Below are 17,762 nucleotides of genomic sequence, written 5' to 3' on the forward strand. Positions count from 1 at the left end.
ACTTTTTTGTATTTTTGAGTTGGTATACTTCAAATTATAATAATTAAAGATCTTTTGTATTATTAATATTTAAAATGACATGCAGGTCTGCTTGTATTTTCTTTTCCCTTTCTAATTATTAAATGCTGCTCAGTTGTTGATTAAAACTGCCTGACACTGTACTTGGTCTGCCTCCACGGTGCGGGACTCAGGCAACGGCATGTCAGTAACCCAAGTTCACATATCTATTAGATCAGTATGTGTAGCTTTGATGGGTCTATGTTCATTACTATGTGGATTTTCCCTTGTTCTTGATCTTGAGTTACTGATGTGACGGCTAAGAGCCCAACTGCAGTAATACAGCCCGCTTTCTTATATAGGCAGCGGGCCTATTTGGCAAGCTGCAAGTGGAAAAAAAAGTTCCTTCATGTCCACTATGTCATATCTGCAGTTGCACAGTTGATCAATATATTATGCTCATTTTTCCAGAACTAGTAGGGCTATAGCTTTCCAAGCGAATAGTTGATTTCGGGATTGCATATATCACATTCGTGTGAGTCTGTGAAAAAGCTCATGGTGCCCTTGACCCGCCCGAATAGCCGAGCACGTTAGCGTCAGGATCGGTCTCCGCAGCCACAGACTTTAAGATTCGCCGAACTCGTAAGGAAACTGGATTAGCCAAAGAAAAAGAACATCCATAAATTGTCCTTACGTCGTAAAACTTTAATATCTTTAATGCTATACTAGATAATTGTAAAGAGTTGTCAACATGTGACCGAATAACTCAAAAAGTGCCGGCCGAAGTGGCCGTGCGGTTAAAGGCGCTGCAGTCTGGAACCGCAAGACCGCAACGGTCGCAGGTTCGAATCCTGCCTCGGGCATGGATGTTTGTGATGTCCTTAGGTTAGTTAGGTTTAACTAGTTCTAAGTTCTAGGGGACTAATGACCTCAGCAGTTGAGTCCCATAGTGCTCAGAGTCATTTGAACCATTTGAACTCAAAAAGTAGTAGTTTTAATTATTTTCCAAGTGTCACGGATTTGACGAGGAAAGCAGACACCACAGGAGAAAGCTCTGTGCTTAGCCTTGTTCACAGAGACGAAGTCGGACACATAGGTGCAGCGAAACTATCGGGACAAAAAACTCAATGGAACCACAGTCCCAACCACTTGTTCCAGGCGTAGGACACGTCATTTACGGAAACAAATAACAGTGGGAAGGTGACTCACTTATTTCACGTTTCAACGTGGACAATGTAAGTCAGGCGTTTGCAAAGAACTCGTCAAAATTTGTGTCTATGGCAGCCGGAGAGTCGAAATCTCACGATCAACAGTGCTCAGATTCTTCCATAAGAGGTTACGTCTTGATGTCTACAAGGTGTAGCTAGCATTAAAGGCCGGTCGGGGTGGCCGAGCGGTTCTAGGCGCTACAGTCTGGAACCGCCCGACCGCTACGGCCGCAGGTTCGAATCCTGCCTCGGACATGGATGTGTGTGATGTCCCTAGGTTAGTTAGGTTTAAATAGTTCTAAGTTCTAGGGGACTGATGACCTCAAAAGTTAAGTCCCAGTGCTCAGAGCCATTTGAACCTTTTTTTTTTTTTTTTTTTTTCTTTAGCATTAAAGCGGACACGGAAACTTCAGGGCGAACAGAATGAAATTTCACTCAGCAGCGAAGTGTGCACTGATTCAAAACTTCCTGGAACAGTAAAACTATCCGTATGACGTGCTGTCATTCGAATGTGGGACCTTTTGCGCTTCACACGCAACTTGCCGCGAACGGTTTGCTGCGGATATGCCAGCCAGGATTGACGCAAACAAAGTCTTTTCGGAAAAGATTTGTTTCTCCGATAAATCAGATTTTCATGTATATAGAAAACTGAAACGTCATAAGGTTCGTATTGAGGAACAAAGTGCCCTACTGTGTCATTTGGAAGCGCCAAGGTCATTGTGTTTTGTGGACTTACACACAGTTGCGTCGCTGGTCTATTCTTTTTAAACGACTCTGCTGTCAACATTGGTGTTTACCTAAGCATGCTATAAAATTTGCTGTGGCACAGTTGGTAAACCTATATCATGACGACATATTTCAGCACGATGGGGCACCAGCTCACTGGTCCCTAAATCCTCGTCCATTTCTGGATAAAACTTGCCAGAGAGCTGGAATGAACGATGGGTCACCACCATCAGCTGACCTCACAGTTCTGGATTTCGTGCAGGATAAGGTGTACCGACCCAACGTTACATACCTACAGGACCTGAAGACACTCGTTCGCAAAGCATTTGGACATGTCACCGTAAAGTACCTGGACCGTACATGAAGAGAAACTGAGAATACTGGAGGGTGTCCGTGTCACTAGGCCTGCACACATTGACGATTACGATTGAAGAAACAAAGTTGTTAGAATATGGAAAAAAGTAAGACTCTCATGGCGTAGTTAACTGTGGAACTAACTGACAGCAAATTTCGGAAAACTAAAGTAGAAAAGGCGAGAAAAAGCTTTTTACGATACTGACTGGTATATTTTCTTTTGAAAACCAATTTTTATTATCTGATGGGGTTTTAAAGTTATTTCCGATGATTTATGGTCACCTTATATATCTCTGGCCAACACTGCTACCTTACACACGTTGCTGAGGTACCCATTTCTACTTGCTTTCAAAGAGGGAACGGTTACGTTTCAACTAGAAGATATTTGTATAGATTACGTGTAAGCAGACTCGCCGAATAAGATTACCAGTAATTTTGCTTGGTCCGGAGTCTACGGTTATGACAGTGTACACAGCTGACAACAAGCCACTACGTTACTCTGTGATTTCATTCAGAATAAAAATCACATTTCTAAACCCACGAAAGTTACACAGTTTGTTTATAACTGTTGCAAAAACTACAGCGGCAAACAGGATCGTTAATCTCTCCCATCGTAGACGTAACAGTCATCTGAAAGCTACCTTATTGTGGTTACGAGATTAACTACAGCAATTTGAAGTACACTGTATAGAATTATAGTAACGGATGTCTAAGTTCAGAGCAACTAGTCAACAGACCTAAATAACATAGCAAAGTACACTTGTCAGTTTTCATAGTACGATAAAATTATCAGCTGAGAAAACAAGATGATAGTTTACAGAAAGGGGGAGTCGTGTTGCAGGAGATGACAGTGACCTTGTTTTACTGTTAAATGAACAGTTCAGTCAGTACCAATTTATTTTTCATTTAACTCTTTTAACTGTCACATTCGGCGGAGGTAGGACATATTCATGTCCAAAACGACAGTAAAGAAGAACAGTTATTACCGCCTGCAACAGCTGGTGCATCAACAGTTCTTGAATTGTCTCTATGTCTTCATACCGGTCGTTTTACAGGTAGGCTACTCATCATGTGATTTTTTGTTTTAGTTTTTGTTTTCATTTGAAGAACCTATACTTAACGTTATTAACACTGAAACTTCATGACAGAATAAAAGTATGTGCTGATCCGGGCCTCAAACCTGGGACCCTTGACTCTGGAGCGGAGTGCTCTGCTGACTGACATATCCAAGCACCCTCACAGCTTCACCTCCACCAGGATCTCGTCTACTTCCTTCACAGCTTTCCTGCAAGCCTTGCAGGACTAGTACTTATGGGATAAAAGGTGTTGCAGACACGTGGCTTACCCATTGCCTGGAGGATCGTTGCCAGAACGAATTTTCCCTCTGCAGTGGAGTGTTCGCTGATATGAAACTTCCTGGAAGAGTAAAACTGTGTGCCGGATAGTAGCTCGATAGCGACGCGCTTACCTTCCGCGGGCTAGTGCTCTACCGACTGAACTATCCAACCACGAACTACGACACGCCCTCAGTGCTTCACTTCAGCCGTAGTCTCGAAGGCAAAGCTCGCAGTTTCGAATCGCTGTCCGGGACACAATTTTAATTTGTCAGGACGCTTCAGATCAGCGTACGCTCTCTCTTCTCTCCTGACATCGACTACAGGCTGGCTCCGACGAATTGATTAATGGATAATGGCTCTTTTATCTCGTGTAGTTGCTGGTGTGGCCATGTATCGCCACGCCGCAGGTGCAAATCGAGGAGGACTCAGACGGACCCGCCATTTTTTTCTTGGAAGTCAGATCATCCTCTATTTAATTACGATTCTTCAACAGCAGGCACTTTCCGCTAGCAAAGAGTAGACCCACGGGTAATTTGGACGTAGATTGTTGAATCACATTTGTGGAAACAGCGTGTATTATTGTGAAACAAAGGAAGCCTCCATACATCGACGTTCCAACAAAACGATAATATCTGGTGTTAATGCACTCTTTCATACAATTTCATAATGAAAATGTTTAACGATAAGCCCTTCCTTGAGTACGTAAGCGTTTCAATGACTCACTTCGAGGACATCATTGGCTGCACGTCGTTATTAAAGTTTAAATGTCAGGTTTCATGTTAGCTATGAATCGCAGTCGGAGACAACACATTTACTGATAAGTGGAATAATGCGTGACAAAATATTACTCCGATATCAATTATGACTATCCTGGAAGACACCAGAAACCTAAAACATTCACAATTAGATCGTAAGAGTTCTTCAACGAGCCTAAATGCCGTTACTAGATCTAGCAACCTCACACAGCGTAATTCACATCCCCTGAATTTACAACCCTCGTAATATAGTTCATTGATTTCTATTTAATCATCCATTAACAATTATACTGATTAAACGAGAATTATCAGTTCTTTGAGCTTTCTTAAAGTTTCGTATACACTGATTACTGAAGTGCAGATTTATGAGTCAAAATCTTAGCAATATTAACTGTCAGAGATGTTGCTACACTTCAGATCCTATACAATGCGTAAGAACGTTTACTGTCATTCAAAATTCAGTTTCAGTTTCCATTTAATTCCTCTGAGCTATAAGATTCTCCATTTCAAGTTGCTTGGCCAATCTTCCTTCAGTTCGCAAGTAGTATTAAGTAACTATCTTACCAGAGATATTCTAATATATCTTGTGAGCAGTTATTACGTATAATAAATCAGCAACATACACGTATCTGATAGAACACAACTTTTAATGTTCACAGTCAGACGCAAGGTACAATAGAAAATGCAATCTTTCATTCCACTTATAAGCAATACATTTTTAATAATTAAATTCAGTCTCGACAATGTCTTCCAGGTCGTCCGCCTCCTGCTAATCGTCGGTTGGGCTTCGATCGATTCCGGTACACTCGCTACCGCGCTGTCAGAACAGCACTGGAACACCTAGCCGAACTCGATAGTGAATCTTGAAACAAACACAAAACATATTTTTAGTACATCAATTAATATAAAAGTGTAATAAAGAATTATAACACATATCCCTACATCGCTCAGTGGAGCCTACCAGTGTTTGCCACTTTTCATAGTTAACCCTTTGTTTCCTGACATAAGAAAAAATTTACTTTTTAACATTTTCTTTGCAGAATTTATGCTATTGTGGCCTCAAATGACGGTAGGATTTTTTGTAAAATTTTATTTTATTTTTCACAACTTTTTTCTCTCCTGGTACTTAGAAGTACCGTGAGACTCCATGTACAGAATCACAACACGCGCAGAAAAATGCCCCAATTTTTATAACTTGTACCTTATTCCACATAAATATTAAATATTTTTACATTAGAAAATTAATTAACCGAAATATGATATTTCTGAATTTTTTTTTAAATTTCGCATAAATTTATTCTAGAGCAACTTCACAATACATAGTAACTTAGCTATACATTTTTGACAGTATATACATATCACATATTTACTGATACCTCATGAAATTGTAGGAAACAGTTCTTTTTCTCATTGCAGCACAAATACACTTTACATGTACTACATTGTGAATGTGGTCTCGACTGAATTTTATTTTTCGCACACATTTCGCATCGTCCTCTTTTACAACTGAACACTACAAAATGGTTTCCTCGGTTGCCAAGACGTACATCCTTCGGAACAGAAAAGTTATCCTTCCTTCTCTTTGGGAGAGTTATTTCATCTTTACCAGAGTTTCTCTTTTTGAGATTTGGCACTTGCTGTTCATTCATTAGCCCTAGTGCCACAGCACACCTGAATTCCAACAGTGGCAGTGCCCCATGTAGATAACTGAAAATGACGTAACCATTGACAGAAGCAATTTTTATTGCTCCCCAGAAGAGACGGTACCACAATTTCTTTGATCGCTTGTCAAGACCATAAGTTGAATGTAATCTGTCTGCATGATCCACACCACCCATGTTTTTATTGTAATCACATACAATAACTGGACATGGTATAGTCATACTAGTTCCATCTTTCTGTTTTCTTGTCACTACGCTCTGTTCAATGCCATGGAAGTTTGACGCAAAATACACCACTTTATTTTCCTTCCATTGAAATACTGTTAGTTCTAAAGATGACACTCTGTGATTTGATTTACACATTTTTCTTTAGGTAAATTCCCTGGAAAACCTTTCCTGTTTGTTCTAATTGTTCCACAGGCAAATGTATTTACCGATTTCTGTGTGAGAAAAAGTGGACAGAACAACTAGTGTGAGGTAACGCGTTGTTGCTACAATAAAGTGTTCGCACAACCTGACGGTACTAATAAGTCCGCTTTATATTTTCCACTTTATCTCATTCACTTGTAACGTAATGCTTCAAACTATTATAAAAAAACAAAGAAGTTAAGTACGTACAATGGAAAACTCAACGGAAATTTCAATAAATTGCGCACAGATTCAGGCAACACCATGGAAACAAGCACATACGATCTTCTGTTTTCACAGCAGCGCGCGAAAAACAATTTCAAGTTCTGACCGCCAGAGAGGTCTATGTATTGCACAATAACATCTATGAAACAGTAGAGCAGAGTTACTGTTACGTACCGACGGGCTCTCAGATCACGAAACTGCACCACGAGAAAATAATTAGAGTCAAAACTTACTGGTACTTTTAAGTACCGTCAGGCAACAAAGGGTTAACACTACACAACGCGCTGCAGAGTGAAAATCCATTCTAAATTATTATCATTTATCGGAAGTCAGTACCATCTCTTTTTAGCAGCGACAATAGGTTTTCTGGGGGGTAGCGCCCATCAACTGCGGTGTCGACGGTGTCGACGGTGTCTTTGTCGTCTGCACACGGCGCGCCGTGCGCCGCTCTGAGTTCTACGCGATTGTGTACAATCCGAACAGGCCGGTTAAAACCGATACCGGTATTTTACTTCTGAATAACCACTGTTTCTCGATAATTTTGTTTTTTACTAGTAACAGAGCAAAAAACCTAAGTATCACTTAGCCACAGCAGCACTACGGATATTTTTCGTTTTTAAATGAACCTTTAAAAAAAACGGAGTAATTGTTATTGGAAAAATGTGCAGTGGTTTGAAACATTTCGTTATTATAGGAAACGGGAAAAGCGATCAGTACTATTTTAATAACAATCCCTATAGAAATGAGTAGTAAACACTTGGCTTGAGGAGCTTGTTTACATGGCCACCCTCCTCACCAGGCAGAGATTACATATATTTTATTCTCCCAGACGCGTTCCTCGTTTTTTCGCTTTAAGGCATCATCACTGTGGTCTACGATGATACAGTTATCAAACACTTTTGTTGTGATATGTTTTATTCGTAGATTATAAAACGGTTCACTTCTTGCTTTTTATGTAAATAAGTGATTACTGAAGTTCATCGCGATTTTAGCTGATATCTGCGATTCCTCTCCTCTGGTCACCTGCTGGAGGTCACACTACCGATCTATTTACGAAACATAATAATGTTTTTATGTTTCTATCACTCTTCTTCCCACATATAGCAGACGACCAGATGAGAGCAAACACAGATGCCAATTAAAAACGCGAAAAACTGTAAGTAATCACTTATCTACTAAAAAGCGAGAAGTGAACTGTTTTAAAATCTACGAATAATGCATATCAACCCAAAAGTTTCTCATTACTGTATCATTACACATCGCACAGAGGATGCCTTAAAGTGAAAAACGGCGAAACGCGCCTAGGAGAATAGAAAACAGTGCAGCAAGAGAAGGCGTCTTTTATTTACAAATTCAGCAGCTCCATCAGTATTTTAAGACGCCACACACCAAGATCTGTCCAAGATTTCAGAAAACTTGCAGTGAGAGTGCATCGCTGTAGCACGAAGCTAGTATTCACACAGCTGGACGGTGACAACCTAAAACAAGTTCTATGGATATTTACAAGCAACCACTAAAACCTCACATCATACTTAAAGTTGTATATTTTCTTCTATTCAACTTGCACATACTGTAAATGAATATTTTACGCATTTTGTGCATGTCTGCCAGTTGTTAAACTACGGACGCATCGTCAATCAATCTCATTATGAAAGTACCGCTCAAATTCTTTGACACAAAAAAATCCGTTTAAGGCTATTGTAGTATCTCATTCAAAGAATGACGTCAAAATACAAAATGTGAATCAACTAAAATATCGACAAGTTCCAGAATATACAATATCGACTGAGTGACAGATTGGTACGATAGCAACAAGGGCATTCACTTCAGGTGGCGCTTTATTTTCGTTGTGAACAATGATATGGTGGCAACATTGGTGGTAGCCATATTGATGAGATTCAGATATAATTAGGTTTTTATTTGCTCTGGGATTTGAGAATAAACAAACAGTCCGTAAAGTTTTTCTTTGCTATAAAAACCTCATTATGACCTTAGTCATCAATGAAATCGTTGATCTGTAACTCTGAACGAAACGACATCAGTTAATATAAGCATATCAGCAAGACTCGGAAATCCGGGAATTTGCTAATGGGGGTGCGATTAAATGCCGTAAAAGGTACATTAATAGATACGTTACCGCATTTAAAGTTACTTTTCTACAGTAGTTTTTTTCATGGTTATTACTTATTACTGTCATTCATATGAGATGTAACTGTACGGATGCCGTTTTTTTTCCAAGCGAAGTCGGGATTCCTTCTAATCTCAGACTTCTTTATAATCCTATGCTTCTGAACAAAGTTTTGTCTCTAAAATCGCAATCAACACTTAGAAGGCTAAAATTGAAATATAACTTGTAGTGTTGTTTGTTTATTGTTTTCACTCTTTGAAGCGGTACAACGACATGGATAACAAAATATAAAAAAGTTAGAAATGAAGAAAATCGCTGCATTTTTTTCTTATTGATATATTGTTTTAAATGACATGTCTCCCACGACACACTAAAACACGACAAGTACACAGTACGGTGAGCATTGTAGTCAAGTTTTCCTTTGTTAAGCTATGAGTTTTCGGTTTTTAATTTCTACTCTTGCTTCTTTCCCAGCAATATTTCGCTGTCTGACTATGTATCCATTTGTAAAAAAGCACAACGAACTATATGCAAACGTGTCTGAATTCGACTAAGTTCAATGTAACAACTGTTGAACGCACATAGTACAATTTATCTCTCTTCGAACGAAAGGGTGTATTTTTAATTTTATTTACTGTACTTTTACAAGACTGACTCTCATTTTAACGCTCAATAATGTGTAGACTATAGTATGTGAAACATTATCGATTTTGGTGTGGTCGGTAACTGTGTGGGCGTGTAACTACAGAGTTTAATCGGGAGTCTGGTTTTCAGCATGAAAATCTGGAGAATCCACTTAAATCAGGATACCCAGTCAATATTGTGTGATTGGTTGATTGAAGTGAAACGAACAGATGATATATTGAATTTCAACTACTGAAGGTGAAGAGGTGTATTTGACAGTTTTAGTATCAAAGATTGCACGCTGTGAAAATAAGCTGTTTCGATGCAACATTGCATTAAAGATTCGCCCAAAAATCGCACCATTTTTGTGAGATTTATTGTATAGTAATATCAGGGAATTTGACACAAATTGACCTTTTATAATTGTGTGGGGGCTTCGCACTTTGGCCCTGTAACAGGGACTTGGCGTATCCGCAGGCTTCCTATTGAGCAATTACAATGTTTAAAGCTGCCCGCCTACCCCTGAATGCGAAAAGTTCTGAAGTTTCCTAAATATTAAGTGAAGTTTTAGCCCTAGTTTGTAACGCAAGGAAAATCCGCGCAACAAAAATCTAACTGTTGAATTTAAGATCGATTGACCAGAGTTCACACTTTACTAACTGTTTCCTAGTAACTCCCTCTTACAGGTTACGTATGCTTAGAGATCACAGGAGGAGTGAAGGCGTACTGGCATGCACATCGTGACGAACTATAATGAACTAAATAGCTGCATGAAAAACATTTATTGACAAAGATAAAGTGTACTCATGAACGTCGAACACATATGAAAATCTAATACTATGGTTCCTTACAAAGGAAATGTAATAACGCTAACCACTATCCAGCAAGCATTATGTTAACTGAGAAACGCAACATGAACGGGCAGTTCGGCACACACATTCACACACATAGAACATTCGAAAGCCAAGGTTCAAAATGGTTCAAATGGCTCTGAGCACCATGCGACTTAACTTCTAAGGTCATCAGTCGCCTAGAACTTAGAACTAATTAAACCTGCCTAACCTACGGACATCACACACATCCATGCCCGAGGCAGGATTCGAACCTGCGACCGTAGCGGTCGCCCGGTTCCAGACTGTAGCGCCTAGAGCCGCACGGCCACTCCGGCCGGCTACGACAGCAAGGCGTACCATTTTCCAGTAACGACTGAATTGCTATATCCAACTTCTCAGTCGCAAAGAAAAGAATCATGAAAGTTAACTGGGCACACGATTCATGAAGTTAGTCGTGGCCAAAAGTCCGGTTCCACCTGAATCTAAGTAAAACGGAAGAAGAAATATCACTCGCGAGAATCCCGCACAGTTCCGTGCTACAGAAGGCAATCGTTATAGGCAATCCTAACTCGAAACTGAATGAACTCCCATCCAAAAATCGCCGTTCGAGTGCGTGCAGAAGCATCGCGTCACACTTTTGCGGAACTACGACTCCCTGTTGCGACTCGTCTCGTCCGAGCCCCGGCAACTTCTGTGTAAAATTCAAAATGCTCGCCCATGCGTACAGAGAGTGAACAAACTTAGCGAGTTGGAGTGACCAAGCACCAAGAAGAATTTCCCAGTAATAGGAGACGTCTCCTCCAATAAGAAGACAGGGGAGATAATGTCTGGTCCTTTCGCCTCAAGATTTTCGACTCTGTTTAACTCCCAAAATTCGAATACGGATTCGCTAACGCGTGGGGTCTGGGGAACCAATCCCGTCGCCGCACTTTTAAAACGCTAAGCAAACGAGCGTAGCGACTGAGCAGTGCCACGGGCGGGCTTCGAGGAGTACATCCAACCATGTTTCTCAGCGTTCTGCCTCAAAGTTAAACCGATCATTTCCACTTAAGTTCAACAAATCGCATGAGTTTTTAACCACATGAACATTAATTCTGTCCAGCGATCATCCATGTTTAGAACAGGTACTTACAGGTACACAGTGTGCTGAATATCAAATGTCGTAAAATGAGAATAAAATGCACACAATTTCGGTTCCCAGCGTGATATTCGTCCCGGGCATGTAAAATATGAGAAAACTCAAGCAGAGCTGCCTACCTGATCACAATACGAAATTGTAAAACCACAAAATTACATGAAATCTGGATTGATTGACGCCTTTCAAGACAATTGAGATAACGTCGTACCAGATTCGTTTACTCCTGTACAAGACATTCAGATGTAGAATAGTAATAAAATCTCATTTTTATAAAAGAAAAAAACACAGCTTTGGCTGCAGAATTTTTTTTTGTTAAAACCACGACTAGTTTCACTCTAGTTTAGGTGCATCTCCAGGTGATGTGAATTGTCTCTACAATATTATTTTACGCTGTCCTGAAGCCACTTCCCGTCCTTGACGTCATTGATAAATTAAGACCAGATAGAAGCACTTGTCATATTGATGAGTAGAGGGTGTCCCAAATTATCATCTGGAGGCGATGCGGGCGCGGCCGTAAGGACCAATGAACTAGCTAGAGTTAGAGCTGGAGGGCTCTAGCTAGTTCAGTGTTCCTTATGGCCGCACACGTATCGCATCCAGATGATAAGAATTGTGTTGACTAAGGAACGCAGCATGAACGCACAGTTGGTCAACCACAAAGATTAAGACTCACAGAAAATTCGGAAGCAACATTCCCTATTGTCTGGTTACGATAGAGGGCTCTTGTTTCTTCAGTGTTCCATTTGGCTCGTATCGCTTCCACCTGATATTGTGGGACACCTCCCCTTTTGACAAATCAATTTGACAAACGCTTCCAGCGGGTTTTAATTTATCAGTGACGTGAAAGATAGGTAGAGGCTTTAGAACAGTGTAAAATTATGTTGTAGACACAATTCATATAAAGTGAGGATGCGCCTAAACCGGCGTGAAACCGGTTGTGGCTTTATTAAAAACTTTTCTACAGTCAGAGCGGTGTTTTCTGCCTTATTATAAAAATTTGGACATTTGGCTTCCTCGTTGCCCAGAATTGTAAATAATATGTAGGAAATAAAATCATAAGTGAAGTTGTAAAAATTGCTTAGTTCTCACTTATTATTATTGTAATATTGTGTAACATTAACTGGAATTTCTGCCGGTGTTCGGTAGGACATGACAATAACATTAAAAAGGAAGTCTTTCCTATTTAATATTATAGTTTATACTGCCAGAATGAATATTTCTGCGTATATTACTCTTTTCTGGGTCTCTCAACTGTAGCCTGTCACTATACTTTTAAACTTTAACAGTAGCTCCATTCATGGGATTGGTGCGTAAATGGATAATGTATTCTCCTGTTTTATCTAACGTCGTAGACGAGAAAATTCGTAGCATACCATGCACAGGAATCCAGGAGTGTCTTTTAACGTACCCCCGAAAAAATTTATTCCTCGGATTTCGAATCTGAAAATACAAACCAACACATACATTCTACGTTTGTGATGACACAAACGATAGATTGTTTCAGCCTGCGAAATACAGCAACGAAGCCACCGATTTCGACGTTGTGTAAACATCCACACTTTACGATACGCCTGCGATTCCATCTCATGACACCATCTTCACGTGAATCACATGTAAAATACATGAATTATTCATATTACGAAAGCGAGAGCAAAATTACAAACGAAAGTCGTACGAGCTTTCATAATGCCTGTATTGTGCCAAAAAATCCTTAATAAGCTGTCAGTAATCATAAAACAAATGCGAGCTAACTGAAATAAAAAATCAAAAGACAGCATTTTTCTTCGTAAATCATATTTGAGAGTGTAATTATGTAAAATTGAAACTATCCTCAGCCTGAAGTTGGTTTGAAAACGACAGCGAGATATGATCCTGCTGCAGGTGGTACATCTGTCGCTTCCACCAACCTTTGAAATAGGTGAAATACGAGTAAATCGACAAACGGCTAGCCACCAGTTTCTTCATGCTTCAGTAACAGCGTAGACAAATTATATCTGCAGCTGCAGCTACATAAAAAGGGTGAGTCACCTAACATTACTGCTGGATATATTTCGTAAACCACATCAAATACTGACGAATCGGTTCCACAGACCGAACGTGAGGAGAGGGGCTAGTGTAATTGGTTAATACAAACCATAAAAAAATGCACGGAAGTATGTTTTTTAACACAAACCTACGTTTTTTTAAAATGGAACCCCGTTAGTTTTGTTAGCACATCTGAACCTATAAACAAATACGTAATCAGTGCCGTTTGTTGCATTGTAAAATGTTAATTACATCCCGAGATATTGCAACCTAAAGTTGACGCTTGAGTATCACTCCTCCGCTGTTCGATCGTGTGTATCGGAGAGCACCGAATGACGTAGGGATCCAAACGGAACGGTGATGGGCCTTAGGTACAGAAGAGATTGGAACAGCACATTACGTCCACATGCTAACACCTTTTTATTGGTCTTTTTCACCGACGCACATGTACATTACCATGAGGGGTGAGGTACACGTACACACGTGGTTTCCGTTTTCAATTACGGAGTGGAATAGAGTGTGTCCCGACATGTCAGGCCAATAGGTGTTCAGTGTGGTGGCCATAATTTGCTGCACACAATTGCAATCTCTGGCGTAATGAATGTCGTACACGCCGCAGTACATCTGGTGTAATGTCGCCGCAGGCTGCCACAATACGTTGTTTCATATCCCCTGGGGTTATAGGCAAATCACGGTACACATTCTCCTTTAACGTACCCCACAGAAAGAAGTCCAGAGGTGTAAGATCAGGAGAACGGGCTGGCCAATTTATGCGTCCTCCACGTCCTATGAAACGCCCGTCGAACATCCTGTCAAGGGTCAGCCTAGTGTTAATTGCGGAATGTGCAGGTGTTTGGGCCCCTGCAATGAAGTGAGAACCAATGAGGTGGTCGCCAATGATTCCGCACCATACATTTACAGTCCACGGTCACTGTCGCTTTACCTGTCTGAGCCAGCGAGGATTGTCCACGTACCAGTAATGCATGTTCCGTAGATTCACTGCCCCGTGGTTTGTGAAACCCGCTTCATCGGTAAACAGGTAGAACTGCAACGCATTCGCTGTTAATGACCATTGACAGAATTGCACTCGGTGATTAAAGTCATCACCATGTAATTGCTGATGTAGCGACACATGAAACGGTTGAAAGCGGTGACGATGCAGTATGCGCATGATACTACTTTTACTCAGTCCACCGGCTCTCGCAATGTCCCGTGTACTCATGTGTGGGTTCATGGCAACAGCAGCTAACACACCAACGGACCCGTTTGCGTGCTACGACCATACCTGTTGCATACAGTTGGCGGTAGATGTTTTGCAATGTGCGGCACGTTGGATGCTCTCTGTCCGGGTACCGTTCTGCATACACCCTGCAGGCTTCAGCTGCATGTCGTCGACAGTCGCCACAGATGAGTATCATCTCCGCCTTTTCAGAGTTCGAATACACCATGGTCACAGTTCCTACAACACTACACTATCACAGACGTCTGGTAACACGTTGTACTACAGTTGGTCTGCGTGCGGAGACGAATGAAGAATAACAATAGCAGCAAGCGCTACGTGCGGGCACTGCGACAGCTAGACCAAACCACAACAGTGCACTACAGGCACACTCGTAAACACGGTCGTCATCGTAAACATGTCCCTGCAGATGCTGCTCGCCGACCGTGGGCCGTGTTTGTTACAACACGCAACTGAATGCCGGAGGTTTCAAGCGTCAACTTTAGGTTACAATATCTCCGGATGTAATTAACATTTTACAATGCAACAAACGGCACTGATTACGTATTTGTTTATATGTTCAGATGTGCTAACAAAACTAACGTGGTTCCATTAAAAAAACGTAGGTTTATGTTAAAAAACATACTTCCGTGCATTTTTGTATGGTTTGTATTAAACAATTACACTACCCCCTCTCCTCTCGTTCGGTCTGTGGAATCGGTTCGTCAGTATTTGATGTGGTTTACGGAATATATCCAGCGGTAATGTTAGGTGACTCACCCTGTATACTCCTCAAGCTACCGTACGCAACGAAGAGGAATGTGCCTTGTACTACTAACAGTCATTTACTTTTCTGTTTCCTTCGCGAGGAAAAAACGACTATCTGTGTGCCCTCCGTTCGAGCCATCATTTCTTTTTTTTTAACTTTTTGGTTCTTGCGTGACATGCATGTCGGTGACAGTAGAATTATTCTGCAGTCAGTTTCAAATACCGGGTCTCTAAATTATCTCAATAGTGTTTCACGATAAGAACGTCCTTTTCCCTCTAAAGATTCCCATTTCAGCACACGAAGCATCTTCGTAATACTTGAGTGTTGATCGAACGTACCAGTATTAAATGTAGCAGCACGTCATTGAATTGCTTCGATGTCTTCCTTTAATACATGGGCCCAAAACACACGAGCTATACTCAAGAACGGATCGCACTAACTTCTATATGCGATATCCCTTATAGATGAGCTACACTTTCCTAAAATTCTCCTAACAAACAGAAGCCGGCAGTTCGCCTTTCCTACTATCATCCTTACGTGCTCGTTCCTTTTCATATCGCTTTGCAACGTTACGTCCAGATATTTAATCGACACGACTGTGTCAGGCAGCCCACTGCTAATCATGTGTTGGGATATTATAGAATTCTTTTTCCTACTCATTAGCATTAACTTCTCTTTTTCTGCATTTAGAGCACACCAACTAGAAATTTTGTATGCGTCCCTTTGTGTCCTCCTACAGTCACGCAACGTCGAGACCTTTCCGTACACCACAGCGTCATCAGCAAACAGCCGCTGGTTGCAGCTCACCCTGTCCGTCAGATCATTTACGCATTTCTGTGAAACTTCCCTGGCGGACTCCTCTTCCTAAGAGTAGAGCTCCTCCACGCCCGCACCGCCATGGTGACCGTGACGAAACTTCTACTGTCACCTCTGCTTTTGTTAGTGTTCAACGAACAGTTCACATCATGCGCTCCCACGTCTGGGTAGGATTGCCCATTAATACGGGCCCTTTGGAAGGTAGAGCTGGTCGAAAGTGAATGAAGGGTTGCTGTTTAAAAGTGCAGAGGAAAAGAAGTGCCAAGGGGTAAAAATCTTCTGTAAAAGTCGTGTCGGATAGTAAGAGCAGTAGCGGTCTCTGCGACAGATCGTCCAAGAATCGGATTGTGTAAGTGGTTGGGTATCACGCATCGGTACTGCAAGTCATTGCTAGGTTCGTCATATAATGAATCAGTCCCGTCGAGGACGGGGGGGGGGGGGGGGGGGGGGGGGGCGCCTCTGCTGTTGGGCACCAACGAAGTCTCTTGGGCCAGCTGCTGCGGCTGCTCCTGTAACATGACAGAGTCAGCATATGAAGAAAGAACTGACGGCTGTAAATTTTTTTCGGAGTTGGTTTCTGTATTGTTCGACTTCCCCGCAATTGCCAGTTCTTTTTTGGTTGCGGCTCAGCTAGCAGTGCTAGTCACTGGCTGTTATACAGGGGGTCACCTTATTGTGTCGCTGGGGTGACTGTGTAAATACCACAGATGTTTAGTCCCTAAGGAGCTTAGTCTTTGGTCGCTTATGTTTCCATCTATGCTTGTGATCGTAGTTCCTCACCAGCAGAATGTGAGGGTTGATCGAGTGACTGGATTTTCTATATAGTCGTGTGTCGTGTTTTTTTGAGTATCTCCGAGAGAGACTCCAGGCGATATCAGTTGTGAAGATCCGCAGTAGGAGTATATTTGGGAGCGCCCTTCTGATGTGAAGAACTGAAGGCAATTCAGGTGTTTAGCCGCTGCCCCGGTCAGTAGCTGCATATGTCATCAGTGGTCTAATCAGTGTCGATTACACGGACCTAGACATCCTCCTACTCAGTGTACTAATCCTGTTCAGCGTCGGGTATAGTTGTTTCAGCCTCGCGTTAGTTCTACACTACTGGCCATTAAAATTGCTACACCAAGAAGAAATGCAGATGATAAACTGGTATTCATTGGACAAATGTATTATACTAGAACTGACATGTGATTACATTTTCACGCAATTTGGGTGCACAGATCCTGAGAAATTAGTACCCAGAACAACCACCTCTGACCGTAATAACGGCCTTGATTCGCCTGGGCATTGAGTCAAATAGAGCTTGGATGGCGTGTGCAGCTTCAACACGATACCGCAGTTCATCAAGAGTAGTGACTGGCGTATTGTGACGAGCCAGTTGCTCGGCCACAATTGACCAGACGTTTTCAGTCGGTGAGAGATCTGGAGAATGTGCTGATCAGGGCAGCAGTCGAACATTTTCTATATCCAGAAAGACCCATACAGGACCTGCAACATGCGGTCGTGCATTATCCTGCTGAAATGTAGGGTTTCGCAGGGATC

This window comes from Schistocerca americana, chromosome 5 (genome assembly GCF_021461395.2).
Source record: "Schistocerca americana isolate TAMUIC-IGC-003095 chromosome 5, iqSchAmer2.1, whole genome shotgun sequence".
Classification (NCBI taxonomy): domain Eukaryota; kingdom Metazoa; phylum Arthropoda; class Insecta; order Orthoptera; family Acrididae; genus Schistocerca; species Schistocerca americana.